General features: G+C 39.3%; 1 protein-coding gene across 1 annotated transcript in view; it reads right to left on the bottom strand.

Moving 5' to 3' along the window:
* Positions 1-17,636, bottom strand: part of luzp1 (leucine zipper protein 1) — a 153,062-nt gene that overhangs the window by 110,399 nt on the left and 25,027 nt on the right. The gene's annotated exons all lie outside the window — the stretch shown is intronic.

Below are 17,636 nucleotides of genomic sequence, written 5' to 3'. Positions count from 1 at the left end.
AAAAGGAACCAACAAGTTGCTACCAAAATCTTCCATCATAATAGTGTCTGAGTTAACTCTAAGGCTTATCGGGTTAGGGTCGTCTTATAATCAGGGCCGTCTTATATTCGGGCCAATACGGTAACTGAAAATCAACAGGTAAATGACCTTAAATATGTTACTAGTTAGTGCCGAGCACTATGCTAATTAGAGACATAAATTACTTTAGATGCAGAACGTTTAAAACCAGGATTAAGTACAGCGGTGATACTACAAACATGCGAAATAGTACACAAATCTGTGAAAAAAACTAGTACATCGGTTATGGTCCTATTTCAAAAGACACTTTGTTTGTTTACAGAAAATGTGGAATTCATTCCATCAGTGTAAATTTGATTGTACAGTATTGTTGATAGAAATTAGTACTGCCTTTGAAACAGCAAATGTTTTTGCACCAGTGTTGTATGGGCATATTGAGAAATAAGTACTGCCTTTAAAATGGTTGTTTTTGCACTTTCTTGTTAAAAAAAAACATTTTATGGACAGCTTTTTGTTGTATGGGCATGTTTCCATCGTTCATGTTGAATCATTACGATATTTTAAATAAATAATGGACATAGATTTGTTGGCTACTTTGATAATTAGTAATGTACGATGCAATGATAATCGTGATAAACGTGATCATCGTCAATACCGTGATCATCGTTTAATAATCGAATTGTAGCACCCTGAATCGCAATCGAATCGAATCGTGGGGTGCCTAAGATGGCACACCCCTACATGAAATGTCTGTGTAATCGCGATGTCATTCGACCCGGGAAATTGCATTCACATACAAGGGCTGCCCGTTTAAGTCCCGGGATTTTCACAGTGTTTTGGTGTGTGTGAAAGGGGCTATAGTGTATTGATTCACATAGTTGACTGAATCAGCTGCTTCAGTTGGAATCAATGCAATCAATAATACATTCACCATTAATTGGTGACTGATCAAGGGTGTCCTTTACTCAGTTATGCTCCCATAGGCAACCCTATACAGGATGTTAAATTCCCCATTTATACCAAATACTACAGTATGGCTTAGCTTGCCTCAGGACTGTGAAATGCTTAGCCTTGTTTTCATTACATGATGAATAGGCAGGATGGCAATAGCTAGGGAGACAACGTAAATATTGTGAAAACATAACAGGATGTTTCTTTTGTACGCCGACTTTATGACGTGAAAATCGGACACTTTCAAGAGATTTGACAAAACGTACTGCATCGTTACCCAACTGGACGACTTAGTTTAAATTTAAATGGAGTTTAAAGTATTTTGCTGAAGGAAAAATATTCATTTTTGTTGTGTGAGAGAGGCGTTTCTGTGGAAAATGTTTGTCATGTTGCTAATATAAGACAATCAGATATTGACTGTATTACGACATGCTAGATAAGAGGGGGAAAAAAATAAAAAAACATCAGCCTCCACGGTGCCACCCAAACTGTTATTGTCTGACTGGATTCCTTTGTATGATCATTAGAGTTGATCATAGAACATTTCCCCCAGACAGTAGTTATGGCAGGATATGGCACTGTTTAAAAAAAATATTTTCTCTAACTTTTTAAACTCTGTAAAACATTTAACATAACTTTTCAAGGTAATTTAAGGCTGCTCGATTCTTATGAAATAAACAGCTATCGCATCTGTAGGTGCTTTGCTATTGCTCTTCAGTTTCAAAGTTCAGCTGCCAAGCACTTCCTTGTGCTGTTGTTGCGCGAGCCGGGAGTGAGCCATTCTTTGACTGGCAGACCAGAATTGATAGGCTGCTATTGTTTCCTTTTAAGGTCAATTGTGTCTGAAATGCTTGGCATAGCTGGGAGTGCAGATGCGGCTCACTTGCCGGAGAGATAAAATGCTAATTCAACAGCATTCTTCGGCCCGCTACACACCTGGAGAGAGGGTAGGGTTGGCCAAAACATGATGAAAGCCCTGTTGGCAGGCGTGAATGCCAGTTCAAATAAATTGGATGTCTATCGTCGTCAATCGCAGCCAATGAGTTAAAATACATTAGTGCAGTAGGGAGAAAAGGTTCTGAAAAACACGCAGATGTTTTTCTTTATTTTCATAAGCCAAAGTTTGAGCTGCGCTTAAAAAGGAGAAAAAAAACTCGTGCCTAAATACAGGTAGTCCCCTGGTTACGACGTACACGACTTACGTTATTTCGACTTCACGACGCCAGTCTTGTCCACTGTTTATTCTCCAGTCGTTTTTTTCCACAGCATTGATGGTGAGTGCAGTGCATTATTTGTCATTCAATTTTGTTATTTATTAGGTCTCAAGAATCTAAACGGTTGATCTCTATGTAACCCGAGTCTGTTCTGTGCCGCCCCGCGTTCTGCTCCCACCTCTGACTAGGCTGGGACGCGAACCCGCGCACCGCGACGATTCTAGTCGGCAGGCAAGTTCGGTAACCACTGCGCCAATAAGCTCGAGCCAACGGCGCAGCCGCTAGCGTCCTTACATGAAGGAATCGGCGGGGAGGTTTCCACATGCTACAACGAATACATTGTGGGTGTACCCGTTACACTCTCCCCCCGAAACCTTCGCTGCTGATCCCGGACGAGCCCCCATTTGTAACCCGAGTCTGTTCTGTGCCGCCCCGCGTTCCGCTCCCACCTCTGACTAGGCTGGGACGCGAACACGTACGCCGCGACGATTCTAGTCGGCAGGCAAGTTCGGTAACCACTGCGCCAATAAGCTCGAGCCAACGGCGCAGCCGCTAGCGTCCTTACATGAAGGAATCGGCGGGGAGGTTTCCACGTGCTACAACGGATACACTGTGGGTGTACCGTTACATCTACAATAACTACTATGCATAGCTGGTAGTTCATTTTACTATAGTAAATGTGCGGTCCGCTTTCCTTTGTTGCACTTGGACTTGTTTGACGTCACGCCAGCACTATTTTCTGCTAGTTTTGACTAGTGTGACTAGACTTGTGTTTTTTATCCAGCGGCATGAGTTGAGCTAAAGCTGTGAGTTGAGCATTGGCATTACAAGTCTATGGTCTATGACAAGCATGATGTTTACTCTCGGGACGCAATGCAGTCTGTTTCTCATTGTGTCCCGAAGACCGCGCTGTGTATATTTCAATAATCGGAATTTGGATGATTGTGAATCGTTCTCGAATCTTCCACGGCCGAATCGCTCAAGGATGTAATGACGGGTTGGCATGTTGTACCGTGGTTCTAAGTGTTGGATGGTGCGTCTTTACTCACGAGAGATAATGGCTCGTCATCCAGAATGAATTCTTCGGCAATGACTCTTGTTATTCCCTGGGCTTTTGGGACTGTCGAGTGCCAGTTTGTCACGCATAGCAAAAGTTTCTGCCAGTGTTAGTTGCGTAGGACCTTTCTTTTTGTCTTCTGTTTTCTTAACATACTTCTTATATTGTTTGTGGTGGTATTTCGCTAAATGCTTGATTAGGTTGGTTGTATTAAAACTTCTTACAGCTTTACCACCACGCTTGACTTTATTGTGGCATATGTTGCACTCTGCCTCTTCGTCTTTGCCGTCCTTTAAGGTGAATCATCCCACACAGCTGACATTTTTATCGATAAAGTCTCTCGGTAAATTGGGAGACGGTAATGTAAATGTAATGTGTTGATGGTGTGCCGTAAAATGCAGACCGGATTTTAGGGAAACCGAAGCAAAAACTGGAATGGATTATGTAAATCGGTGCGCTGGAAAACCCGGACCAGAATTTTAAAAAAATTGGATCAGAAGTCTGGATCGAAATTTTTCCGTGTTGGCCGATCCGATACCGATGCGCATTTTTTTGCCCATATCGGTGTCCGATCCGATCCAAATATCGGATCGGGACATCTCTAGTTTCGACTCGAGCCTTGATTTTACGTTGGGAAGCGGGGGTGAATGCCAGTTAACATTTCAAGAAGGCAGAGAAACGGTAAACGGCACGGGCTCGGCGTTGCCCTCCATTATTAGCTTGCTATTGGCCCGCTAGCTTATTGAGAAGAGTTCGTTTTCACCACTGGACCGGTGGCACTAAAAGCTGCCGTTTTCCTTGTTGAATTGGCTTGGAACTGATTTCCCTAGGCATTATTGTGCAGCCATTGAGGTATGTTTTTGGAAGCAAATGATTTACTTTAAAGCATTATTATACGCTCTTTGTCATTATTGTATTTTATTTTCTTATACTGTAGTGTGTTCATAGTTTGACGGTGACAAATTAATAAAAGTCAGTTGTAAGAAGACCTACGGTGTGATCAGTGTTACCAGGGGGAAATAATACTTATTTTTTTACTTTATCGTATAATACTATTTGAGAGGGGGCAATTAGGAGTACTTAAAGGGTTAATTTCAACATTCTTGGAAATTTGGATTACGTTGCCAGCGTAGGAACGGAACTCGTTCATAACTCGGGGACTACATGTATATGAAAATGAACATTTCTAAAATAATGAATGTGAATCGTTTGTACGGTAGTTTAAGTTGAATAAAACTGAACTGTACTTGATTAATGCACTGAAGTGGGCTACAAAAGGTTGTTTAAACATTTAATTTTGTGAATCTTCTGTGTACCACTCGATAGAGCCTACGTGCTACTGGTGGAAGTCATACCACACTCTGAGAACCATTGATGTACATCATGGTGGTTGCTAAATGATAGAATTCTGCTACAGGAAAGAGTCTAACAAGTGTTTTATAATGTTCAAAACATGCAATACTGCTGCTAAAGTGTATATTAATTATAAATGTAGTCATTTGACTTTCATCTGGCCAACAAGTGATCAGTTTAAATGTTTGCAGACTATGGCTGTAGCTGTCGATTATTTTAGTAGTCGATTAATCGATAAACCATTACTTCGAATAATCGTGTAATCGGATAAGGAACATGAAAAATTACCTGAGCTGAGCCTCAAACGGTGTAAAAAAAAAAAAAAATGAGGGTCTATGTACAACAAAAGAACAATTGGCTAACTTACATCGCAAAAGTCCGCTAGTTTAAATGCTATAAAATGCTAACTTTTTTTCAATGCTCTTAAGAAATGGTTCAGACACATATTCCACCAAAAATAGGCTAAATATACCTATAAACTAAATTACAAATGCATTATAAAATTTTTTTTAAAAAATTAGCTCAAACAAAATTTAGTTTATGTTGGTCTTAACAGGGAGCACCTGGATTCAGCCATGTGAATCGAGACAGAATAGAAGGCAGTGTATCCACCCAAATCAATAAAACTAAATGCAAACACTTTCAAAATAAACTATTACAATGTCACTTTAATTAAACGAATACTCGAAGCAGCAAAATTTGATTAGAATTTTTCTAATCGAATACCCAAGTTAATCGATTAATCGTTGCAGCATTATTGCAGACCTTCACCTAAGCAGCCAAATTTATTACACTGCGATATTTGGTAGAGTGGGCACTTATCCATGTCCCAAAATGTCATGGCTCTTATCATATCACCTACCCTGCTAATGTGAGTTAAATAGATTAATCGATTATCAAGTTATCACAATTTAACAAATTTAACCACCTCTTCTGTTTCATATTACAAACATATCCTGCAAGTTTGATTTAAAAAAAAATCCCCTTTATTCATGCTCGAGTTATCTTAAACACAAACACATGAACAAAAAGACATACAGAACCAAATACATAACCTCTGACTTACGTAGGTTTCAGCAACTGGGAGAGGGAAATATTAATCTTTTCAGCACCAGATTAGGCATTCTTAGAAATGTTTAACAAGCAGGAGTAAAACTACCACAACCAACAACTGGAAAATTATGACGACTGATTAGCTGTTTAAGTTTATGAGCTGCAGCTTATACGACAATGTTTAATGGTCCAAAAATGAGTCATGCCGATTTAATTGTCGCACATGTGGAACACATTCAGGCTAAGCTAATTTGCGCCCTTTAATTAGTCTTACAGTACCAATAAGGAAACACCTCTCTTAACTATCAGATAACATAGCATACAGTATATCTAAAAATGTTAATGTAGCATAGTGGCCGACTACTTTGCTGCTTGTTGAAGGACACATAAAAAGGGAGTAGATGGTCGAAAACAAGCCTTCGACTCCAATCCCTGTATGACCAGGCAACACAACAAGTTGGATCCACAACTAAGAAATCTTCTAGTCTTTACATTTAGATAATTCTGCATACATGCAGTGGACAAACTGGATAAATGGACTGAAATGTAAGGGGGAAGAAGGAGGGGGGGGGGGGGGGGCAAAACTGGCCTGGCTTCACAAATAAGCCCAGACGCTGGGAAAAAGGGAGGAAATGGGCTGAGGTTGTATCATAAAGTATGCCTGGTATTCCACAATGTGCCACAGTGCAGAAATGAGCCACTGAGGGAATCTAGGAGTGCATATAAAATTACTGTGATGCTACTGGGACTGACTGTGTCCACATGAATGTTCATTTCCTCAGCAACTCCATGATTGTTATCATGTTATAAACGCACCTTAAACCGCCAAGATTAATGTTTGGTAATAACAACGTGACGTTAATAATTAACTTGTTTCCATACAAATAGATCACCTGGCTGATTTTAATGTCAAAAGTCAATAAGGTGGTGACTACCTACTATGAAAGTTCCTGAAATCAGCCACTTCTGAATATGGACTCTCGAGCACCAAGAAAATACCAAACTGACAGAACAACACTTTCATTTTGTACAATAGTCCTAGTGGGCAGTCACAGAGGAGACTAGAGATGTCCTGATCCGGGTTTTTGCACTTCTGATCCGATACCGATATTGTTTTGCACTTCCAATCCGATACTGATACTGGCCGATACCGAAACCGGCCTATCTGAGCATGTATTAAAGTTTAAAGTAGAGATGTCCCGATTGATCGGCATCCCGATCGATCGGGTCCGATCACGTCATTTTCAAAGTATCGGAATCGGCAAAAAAATGTCAGCCATGCCTTTTTTAAATATATATATTTTTAATTACATCGTTTTCTAATTGTATTTAATGTTACAGACATAATATGTTACACTCATCCAGAGTCTTTAGGCTTAAGGTAGGGTTATCAGATTTATCCCAATAACGGTGGTAATTAATTTTTTAAAAAATGTATCACGTTAAAATTTTTAACGCAATTAATGCATGCGCTGCACGACCCACTCACGCATTGTCGCGCTCAATCTGTAATGGCGCCGTTTTACCTATATAGAGAGATAAAAGGCAACGTAAAATGAGTAGAGTGAATTTTGGCAGCCTTTGGAGCCTTTTTTTAATTGGCTAAAGCCTTAAGATCCCTCTCCCTATGATTAGAAATATCATGGAAAGCAATGTGGGGAAGCAAGGTAGCAATTGATCTTTTTCTTAACATCTTACGTTATTTCCCAACGAAGAGAAGATATATCAATTGGTAGCACTACGCACAGTCATGGTTCCACTTCCCATCATGCATTTAGGAATGACCACAGTATCATTTACTGCAAGCTCAACAAATACACTAGATGGCAATATTTAGTCACAATATACAAAGTCACAAGTCTTTCTATCCGTGGATCCCTCTCACAGAAAGAATGTTAATAATGTAAATGCCATCTTGAGGATTTATTGTCATAATAAACAAATACAGTACTTCTGTACTGTATGTTGAATGTATATATTCGTCCGAGTTTTATTCATTTTTTTCTTAATGCATTGCCAAAATGGATATGATCGGAAAAAATTATCGGGAATGAATGGAATTGAATCGGGAACAAAAAAAAAGCAATCGGATCGGGAAATATCGGGATCGGCAGATACTCAAACTAAAACGATCGGGATCGGATCGGGAGCAAAAAAAAAACATGATCGGAACAACCCTAGTTTAAAGTTATTTAGCCTCCTTACTCAGTTGTCAGACTCATGTTGAAAAGGGTTTTGGTACTCTTGATAACAACTAGCCAGCTGAATTAGGTGAGTTTGACTAACACACAATGGTTGGTAACAAGAAACTAACCTGTTTATTCAGTGACAAACACAAATCATTATAAATAACAAACAGAAATGGCATAGTCAGTCAGTGAAACGTGCAAATAATATTGTAAACTGTCTTAAAAAAACAAAACACACTAAAAACCTCAGTGGAAAATAAACTATTCACTCAGCATCAATTCTCTGCTCTTGAACAACTGTAACATGGCTTTAAAAAAATCAGTGCAAATAATACCATTTTAAACCAAAAATGGCTTCTACTACCCAATCTTCTCCACACTTTGTTGCTCCATCTCCATCTATTCTACACACTCCCTTCAGCTGTTTGCCCTGGATGCAGTCCCAGCATGATGGGGAGATTTTTTTTTTGACGAAGACAAGCATTTCAAGATGCTCAGGTGACAGCTGACATTTTTACTAGTGTTGCACCGATACCATTTTTTGGCCCCGATACCTGGCTGTGCAGTATCGGCCGATACCGATACCACCCCGATTATAAATATATATATATATATATATATATTTATATATATATTTATAATCCCCCCCCCAAAGAGCTGCATAATTGGATGTGAAATCATTGCTATCAAGGCTTTGTCAGGCTGTTGCTTACCTTTGCAAAATAGGAAAAAGACTAGTACAAAGTATAATACTAGCCCAACAGTAAGAAAGTAAAAATAAGTTCATAATAATAAACTCTGAATGAACAGAGTAAACTTTTTTTTAAACCTCTCAAAGGCCAAACAGTGCAACTTTCATTAAATTATTTTCACATTCTGCTGCTGGTTAGATTGTGTTTTGTTGCTGGGCTGTTAGTGGGGGCGTTCCTGACGTCGCACCTGAATCCAATGCGGGCTCATCAACGCAGCATTTAAGCACGGGTGAGCTCAGAGAAGGCTGCCGAGATATTTGCTTTGCTGATCGCCATTTGACATCTCGCACTATAGTCTCGCTACATTTGCTTGTTACGCCCCTGCATTGGGTTTTTTCTGTTAGTGTGCTGCACTCGTTTGTAACCTCTACCCTGATCAGGTATTTGAGTGTTTTTATTTTGGCTTTTTGGCTCGCTGCCTATTGTCTTAATTAATCTTCGAGTTTGTAGTGTTGAGCTCCGTCGACCCGGTGTCACAAACTCCTTTTGTTATTTCTACTATCCCGCGATCGCGTGTTATTTTTTGTTTGCAATCATTAAACCCTTGTACTTATCCCCCGCTTGTTGTCCGCTTCGAGGTCCAACCTTGTTTCCACATTTGCGGACGCTCACAATTATAAGTAATAATAATTGACCACAGCATCCCGTCTCTCTATTAGCCTCGTTTTTTCGGGAGGGGGTGGGTCCCTTATTTGTATTTCTGAAAGGTGGCAACCCTACTTTGGAAACAGTTCCCAAATTACTGCAGCATTTCTTTCAGTAAAAGACAATAAAAGTAAAGTAGACGTAGTGAACTGACCAGAGATTGTTGCACCTGTCCAGTGCCCTTCCTCTGGATAGCAGTCCTGCTCTTGCAGGCTCAAACTCGTTGTGTTCGTTATTTCGTCTTCAAATGTTTTATCAGGTTCGAGGTATTGAAACTGGCCGATTTAACTCCACATCTCGAAACTTTCAGGCTGCAAATCTTGCACGCAGCCATTGATTTTAATTGACGGGATTTCTATTTTGAAATGTTTCCCGACTGTCGCCATGCCGCCATGTCGCCATGTCGGCCATGTCATTGGTCAGAAGTGGCTATTGGCCCGTTCTCATTGGTCTGGAGCAGGCCAATAGCGATAGCTGTTTGGTGTTCACGTGTCATCACAAAACACAGAGACAAAGTGTAGTGAGCGCCAGGAGAAAAAAAAAGGCTGCGGTCAAATGTTATAATAATGGACCAGTAAATGGTATCGGCGCCGTCTTTGTGGTATTCGCCGATACCGATACCACCATTTTGGGCCGGATCGGCGCCCCCTGCCGATACTAGTAACGGTATCGGTGCATCTTTAATTTTTACCAATTAACTTTAAATTTACATTGCAGTCATAATGTAGGCGATGCCATGGAGGTAAATTGGGTGAATGTAATGCTAGTGTGCTGAAAGTGTGCCATAAAATGCGGACAGGATTTTAGGGAAAGCAAAGCAAAAACTGTAATGGAATATGTAAATCGGTGCGCTGGAAAACCCGGACCGGACTTTCACTTTCAAAAAAAAAAAAAAAAACTAGATCGGGAGTCCGGATCGGAATTTTTCTGTGTCAGCCGATCCGATGCGCATTTTTTTGCGCATATCGGCGGTTGATCTGATCCAAATATCGGATCGGGGCAACCCTAGAGGAGACGCACATAATTTTGGAAATTAAAAAAACATTATTTAGCCTGTATAACCAGGGATGGTTCGGCCTCACTGGTTATATCGTGAGAACAAGCATTGCTGGTATGTTATGGATAAAACCCTCAGTTGGATGAAACCAAAATAAAACAAAAATTAAAAAATAACAAAGAAGAAAAGAGGTGGAAATTGCCAAGCAGTCATGGTCTGCAAGCATCTGCACCACAGTTATTACAGTCAGTAAAACAAGGAATGCCAATACGCGTATTACTTCAATCACTACCCAAATAAGAGCACTGTTATCAAAAGTAAGAAAAGACAATTTTCACTATGAGTCACTTTGTCGAATCGCTGGTTTTCACCACTCTTAACTGCTTAAGGCTGTTGTCTCGTGAGCCATTGATGAGCTGTTTGTGTTGTGGTTTTGGGTCTGCTAGACAGACTTTTGAGAGTTTCCAACAGCGTCCAAGATAAACTGCTGCTTGAGGAAACAGCTCTCATAGACACTTGCCGTCAAAATGACTTGCATAAGACTGTCTTTCTGTATTCTGATGGCTGAAATAGTGCAATTTACCTGCTGCGTAAAGTTTGACGATTCATAATTTGCATGGAAAGAACGTGTCTACATAAAGAGGTGGTGCTTAAAGGTGCACAATGTATTTTTGATGTAGGAGTGGGAACCTCTTGGTACCTCACGATACGATACGATTTGCGATACAAAGCTCACGATAACGATGATCTGACGATATGGCAATACATTCTGGGATTTTCTACAAACAACTAATAAACAGAAAAACAAGTTTCTGCTGTGAATTGGAATGAGTTTATTGCTAGTAGACGTCCAATCCATTTGAACTGGGAGGGTGGCAGCGAATGAACGAATATTCATTCGCTGCCATCCCTCCCACTTCAAACAGATTGAACGTCTATGGCCGTCAGTGGCAGCCAATGCGACAATGAGGTAATTTTGGGCCATTTAAGGTCATTTACCAGTTGATTTTCAGTTACTTCCTGTTGATTTTGGGGTATTTTATGGGTAACTTCCTGTTTAATGTGAGTTACAGAACAGGAAGTGACCTGGGAATCACCCAAATGAATAGGCAGTGACTCAAACTCAACAGGAAATGACCTATAAATGCCCTAAAATGAGCAGAAAGTGACCTGTAAATGCCACGAAAATCGGACAGAATGAATATGAATGCTCTGGTTTTGAATGAACGAAAGTTCCCAGTCTAAATGGATTGGGCGTCGAGCACAGTCAATGGCAGCCTTAGAGTTAACTGAGACAATATTATGGTGGACGATTTTGGTAGCAACTTGATGGTTCCTTTTAAAAAAAATTATTATTATTTTTTTTTAAACATTGATACCTTTTTAAAACGATATCTCGATTCTTGACAGGAGCATATCGATAACCTTTTGGGATACAAAGTATCACGACATACCACCATTTCGATATTTTGTCACACCCCTAGTTTGATGGCCAAAAATGATTCTGCAACTACATCAAAATATTGACTAGCACAAAATGCCCTCACCCTTCGGGTTGACAGAATACTGCTTCACATTGGAGAACCTGCAGGAAAAGAACTTTAAGTGACAATTGACACATCCTCTGCAGATGGTACATCTTATTTTTTTCATTTTCATGCAAGATGTTTTCAATGTAATAATGCTGACATTTAGTAAAAAGCCGCGATACTTGGTCCAAGTTAGTTCATCTCACCATGACTGAAGTGAGGGAGGGCTACTTTTCTCAATGTATAAGCACACTATAATTTGATAATGCATTGACAGCATCCACAAAGACGATTTAATTGCTCCATCCATTATGATTTCAATTGCCGGCTAAATACAGTATATACACGCGTAAAGACTTTATCTTTGCCCCGGTCAATAGATCCACATGCTAAACAAGTAGCACCGACAGAACACCGGTGTATAGATCCACATTAGTACTGCAACGATTAATCGATTAACTTGAGTACCGTATTGGCCCGGATATAAGACGGTGTTTTTTGCATTGAAATAAGACTGAAAAAGTGGGAGTCGTCTTATATTCGGGGTCTAGACATTATACCCATTCACGACGCTAGATGGCACCAGATATCATTGAAGCGATGTTCTGTCATGACAGATCTCAGCTACTCTCAAGTTTAGCCAGTTTGCATTATTTTATTGCAATGTTTTTCCTTATTCAGATTTGTTTCAAGACTACAGTTACAGTTAGACTTCACTTTGATGGTTAATGCAGTTATTGCAATTTTGTTGTTTTATCACAATAGATTGGTTTATTTACATTTCAAAAACCAGAAGCCATTCATTTACGAATGTGACTGCACTTTAGTTTACATATTTAAAAGTTCAGATATTAAGATTTGAATGAGGCAAAATAACATGCTTTTTCTCTCGAATATATTGTTATAATCATTTGTTTCAGATGTACTGTAATTATTTTCTGTATAAAAATTAACTTGGTGTTCAAAAAGTCCTTTTTCAAACTTGAGTCTTGAAAAAGAGGGGGTCGTCTTATAATCAGGGCCGTCTTATATTCGGGCCAATACGGTAATTCGATTAGAGAAAAGATTTGAATTAAATTTTGCTGCTTCGAGTATTCGTTTAATTAAAATGGTTTGTTTTGAAAGTTTTTTACATTTAGTTTGATCAATTTGGGTGGATACATTGCCCTCTAGTGGCAACAGTGAATATGACATAAATCATTTCACATGGCTGAATCCAGCTGCTCCCTGTAAAGACCAACATAAGGTAAGTTTTTGTTTGCTGTTTTTTTTTTTTTATGCAGTCTTAATTTAATCTATAGACATATTTAGCCGTTTTTGTGGGAATATGTGTTTAGTCAATTTTTTGAGAGCATTATTTTTAAAAGAAAATGTAAGCATTTTGTAGCATTTAAGCTAGCGGACTTTTGCTATGTAAGTGAGCCAATTGTTCTTTTGTTGTACTTAGATCCTCATTTTTTTTTTTTTTTAATACTGTTTGAGTTTCAGCTCAGATATTTTATGTTCCTTATCCGATTACTCGATCTAACTAGCTCATCGATTAATCAACTACTAAAATAATCGATAGCTGGGGCCTTAATCGACATGCTAAATAACGTAGCACAACCACGCCAAATTAATGCATGTCCTTGTTTTGCTTCTCTTGTTATCTTGAATCCTTTGAGATTTGTAACGGTGTTTTTTTTTTTTTTTGCTTGACAGGGTAATCATAATTCAGACTGTTTGTCAAAACTGGCGCAGCCTTAGTTTAGGGGGTGTACAGAGCTGTGGTAATCCGGGCGAAGACTGGAAACTGGTCTCGTGATTGGCTGATGATAAACACTGAAGCAAAACGGGAACAAATTTGCGCCACATAAATCGTCTTTTAAAATGCGAAAATCTCTCCTTAACAATCGAGATCCATTTTAAAAGTATTTCCAAAAAACATGTTTTTTTTTTTCATGTCTATTGAAATATAATGGCCATTTCATAAGTGAAGTGCAAATCTTTCATTGTGCACCTTTAACTTAAATGATTCGTATTGTAGCTATAAGCTACGATTCCCACATTTCCCCCCATTCATTACCTTGTTTCTCCCCCCTCATTAAATCTTGTTAACATTGCATTAAAGCTGGCGAAATGTTGAGGTCCACAAATTTTGGTGGTGGTGGTGGGTGGAAACAAGAGACAAAGCAGGAGCAGACCAGAGAAAAATAAAACAGGGCAGTGATTAATAGCCAGGTTGCCATGACGTCCCAACATTCTTCCCTCTTTGAGCGTGTATATTTGCTGATCACATGTAAAATAATCTGTGAAAGGAATTTTATTATGATAGCAACCTTCCACATGTGAGACAGAGCCAGGAGTGCGTGCTGCATATCCCTGCGTGCGACACACCTATCTGACCTGAAAAATCTATCGTTTATTTTTCATTGAGTTGACTTAAATAGTAAACTGGGTGACTATATTCACATTTGCTGAATTACAGGCATGAAGCCAAAATTAAGAAGACATAATAATTAGAAGTGTAACGGTACACAAAAATCTCGGTTCGGTTCATTTTCGGTACACTAAGAAAACAAAATGCAAAATATAAATGTGCTAATTGTTTATTACACACTTTTGTGGTTTCAACAATAGGAACATTAGCCTATACAAAGCTAGAATTCTGCTCAAAAAGTAGCAGGTATTGATCCAACAACAATTTGCCTTTCAGACACCGTGTATTGGTCAGCTTTCTTTCTGAAAGGAAGAAGAAAAAAGAAGTCCTGTGCTAAAGAGAAAAGCAATCCCAATGACAAAGATTTTAACATGTATTTTACAAATGAAATGCCTCAATGAATCTTTTTTTTTCTTTCTTATGAGCGGTTTTCAAAAGCTTTATTGGTGGATTTTCTCAAGTGAAAGCGCCACACAGTAATTAATAAATTTAATTGTGTAAGCAGGATGTGTGTATTATTCTTATTATTTAATTACAGGTGTTTAGCTCATTTCAATTTATTTTATTTAAATGGGCTATTATTTATTTTATTATGTGTTGATATTTTACAAATGTGATGTAGTATTCATTTATATTGTATATTTTATGTTGTATAACTTTAGTTCCTATGTGAATATTAGTTCCTACTGGTTTTGTTGTGGTAGGAGGGTTTTGTATTGAACAAGCTCTAATAAGCTCTGCCGATCTTTTCGCGTGCGTCGTGTTGAGTCGCTTCTGGGAGGCGTCGCACTGCGACTGGTGTGCATTGGCCCGCGTTTATCTGCATACTCGCGGCGGCCACGTTGTCGCGCCGTTGACGTTTCTGGGTTATATACTGTCCTACCGTGTTGGTCCTCATTATAGAAAAGAAGACGGTGTAAATATAATCTACACTAAGAAACAGTAACCAGATTGACTCACAGCCTTGAAAAGTAAGGGTTACATTACGTCAGAAACTCGTTCGGTATGCCTCCGTTCCGAAACGAGCACCCCGTACCGAAACAGTTCAATACAAATACATGAACCGTTACACCCTTAATAATAATAACTTCTGTCAGTGATCGACAATATTTGCTCAGGATAAAGACTGTTTTAAATATCATTTGTTTCAAACCTTATTTTGTATAGCACAAATGATTTACAGAAAAAAAACACTGATGTACAACTAACCTTTTTTATGGCTATAACATTTGGGAGAAAAGACATTTGGATTTTTTTTCCCTCCCTAAAACATTTCCGAAGTACTGGATCGAGACTCTGTCTCGGCAGACCCTCAAAATCAGATAACTCGGACTCGCATGCCAAAATATGTGATCGAGACGTCCCTAATTTTACAGCTAACTTGTTGCTGACATTGAGACGACCAAAAGAAGGTGCAGTAAAAGTGCTCAGCGACACAAGCATAAATGGTCTTTCTTTGGAGTCCCTTTTATGAGTTTCCATTCAAAGGATGAACACAGTCTGATGTGCCACACTCGTCTTACATTTTTCCTTTGAGCTCAAAACATGAAGACATCAGATGAAGCAAAGTACAAGCATGTCCTCAGATTCAGCGTTCAAAGACAACAAGCATCCACACAAAACAAAAACAGGATTATTTGATCATATTTAAGTACTAACACATTCAATTGTTTCTGTTACAGAGTAAAATCTTAAAATACATCCGATCTATAGGTTCAAGTGCATGTCGGTGTACTCTTCTCCATCATGGCCTTAAACACTGATTCATGGCCTCCAGATGAACCCGACTTCTGCTGAGCCCTGCACCGTCTCTGACTTCCAAAACAAACTCCTGCCAACCACTGTCGCGTCAGTTAGTGCCCAACTGACTGCAAATAACAGACTAAAGCCTCATAAATCCAAGAGGAGCAAAGCAGTAACTGTAGTCGTGGGAGGGGATGTTGAATGAGAGATATTATAGCACCCCGTCAAAAACCCCCAACAACAATCAGAATGGTAAAGTCGGTGTTCAAGACACGCAAAAGCAGCTGTTGGGTGAAGAACTTTGCGTCAACATTTTCGCTTTATGGATGTTCCTGAGGTTTGCAACATGATAGGCCAATGTAGGTGGCTCTGCTGCACTGCAAGTTCAAATGGATTGGACATCCAGTGCTGACAATGGTAGTGAAATTTAATTTCAGCCTGATTGAATACCTTGTGTCATAGATTCCATCATCAGTTGACAATTGTGCTACGCCTTGCCGTAGGGGGCCGACCTAGGCAAAACGTTGAGTAGGCTTTCACTGTGATAAACTCAAACACACTCTGCGTTTTTGTTAGGTTTTGTGTTGGTTCCCTCATAGTGTGTCCCTGTGATTGCCCATTGATTTCACCTGTTGTACCTGCTCCTAGTGTATCCTCCAACCTGCATCCTCCTGTGCCCACCTGTTCCTTGTTGTCTTGTTACCCCTTGTCTGCGTGTGTGTATATAAGCCACCATTTTCTTTTCACTCCTTGTTGCTTCATCGTCAAAGTCCATGTCAATGTCCATGTCCATGTCCAGGTCAGCATTTTCGGGTCAATTTTTTTTTTTTTTTTGTGGCTTTAATAAAATCATTTTTTGCACCGTTCATCTGCCTCACCTCCTTTTTCCTGTGTTTGGGTCCATACCACCTGCCTGCCCACGAACCCTGACAGTTTTAATGCCGGTGTAGGCGCACTATCCTAGTCCCCTCACTATCCACTCGCGGGGGCCTGCGCTTGTCAGTGACGGTCCTTATTCTCGCTATATGAATATACAACTTTAGCATTTGTTAATAATACGCTCTGTGTGTAGTATCATCCATCGATTTTCCTTTTTAAATGAGCACTTTTAAGCGAACGCAAGAAGTAACAACGGGAACATTTTTAAACAGGCATTTCACGGGAGAGCATTTCGACTCTTCGGCCAATCACGGGAGAGCATTTCGACTCTTCGGCCAATCATATAGCGAGAGCGAGTGGATAGTGAGGGGAAGAGGATAGTGAACCTACACCGGATTTAAGTGGAAATAGGACGAAGGTTTTACTGCATACAAGCAGGCAGGAGTGTCTAAAGAATGATTTGGTTGAGGATTTTTTTAAATAGCACAATGCATGCCCTTTGAAACGTTGTGGGAAAAAAAAAAAAAAAATCAATGTATAAAATTAGTGTAACTTTGCCTTGAAATATTTACGTAAAATGAATGATAATTGCCCGTTTTTTGCTTTTAACCAAGAATCTACACTGTTTTACGTTCATAACTATAGAAATTCCGCGATTTAAGCATTTATTTACAAGAATTTTGAACTTAAAAAGCTCTTTGTTTCGTGTCTGCCGTCATGCTGGATTACACAATACCGTAACTTTTGCTTGTAAAATAATGTTAAATGAACAATAACTGCAAATTTTTTGCTTTTAACCAGTAATCTACAGTTTTACGTTCATATTTGTAGAAATTC

Source organism: Corythoichthys intestinalis, chromosome 15, assembly GCF_030265065.1.
Source record: "Corythoichthys intestinalis isolate RoL2023-P3 chromosome 15, ASM3026506v1, whole genome shotgun sequence".
Classification (NCBI taxonomy): domain Eukaryota; kingdom Metazoa; phylum Chordata; class Actinopteri; order Syngnathiformes; family Syngnathidae; genus Corythoichthys; species Corythoichthys intestinalis.
The sequence above is the reverse complement of the archived record's forward strand: the minus strand, read 5'-3'. Positions and strand labels throughout refer to the sequence as shown.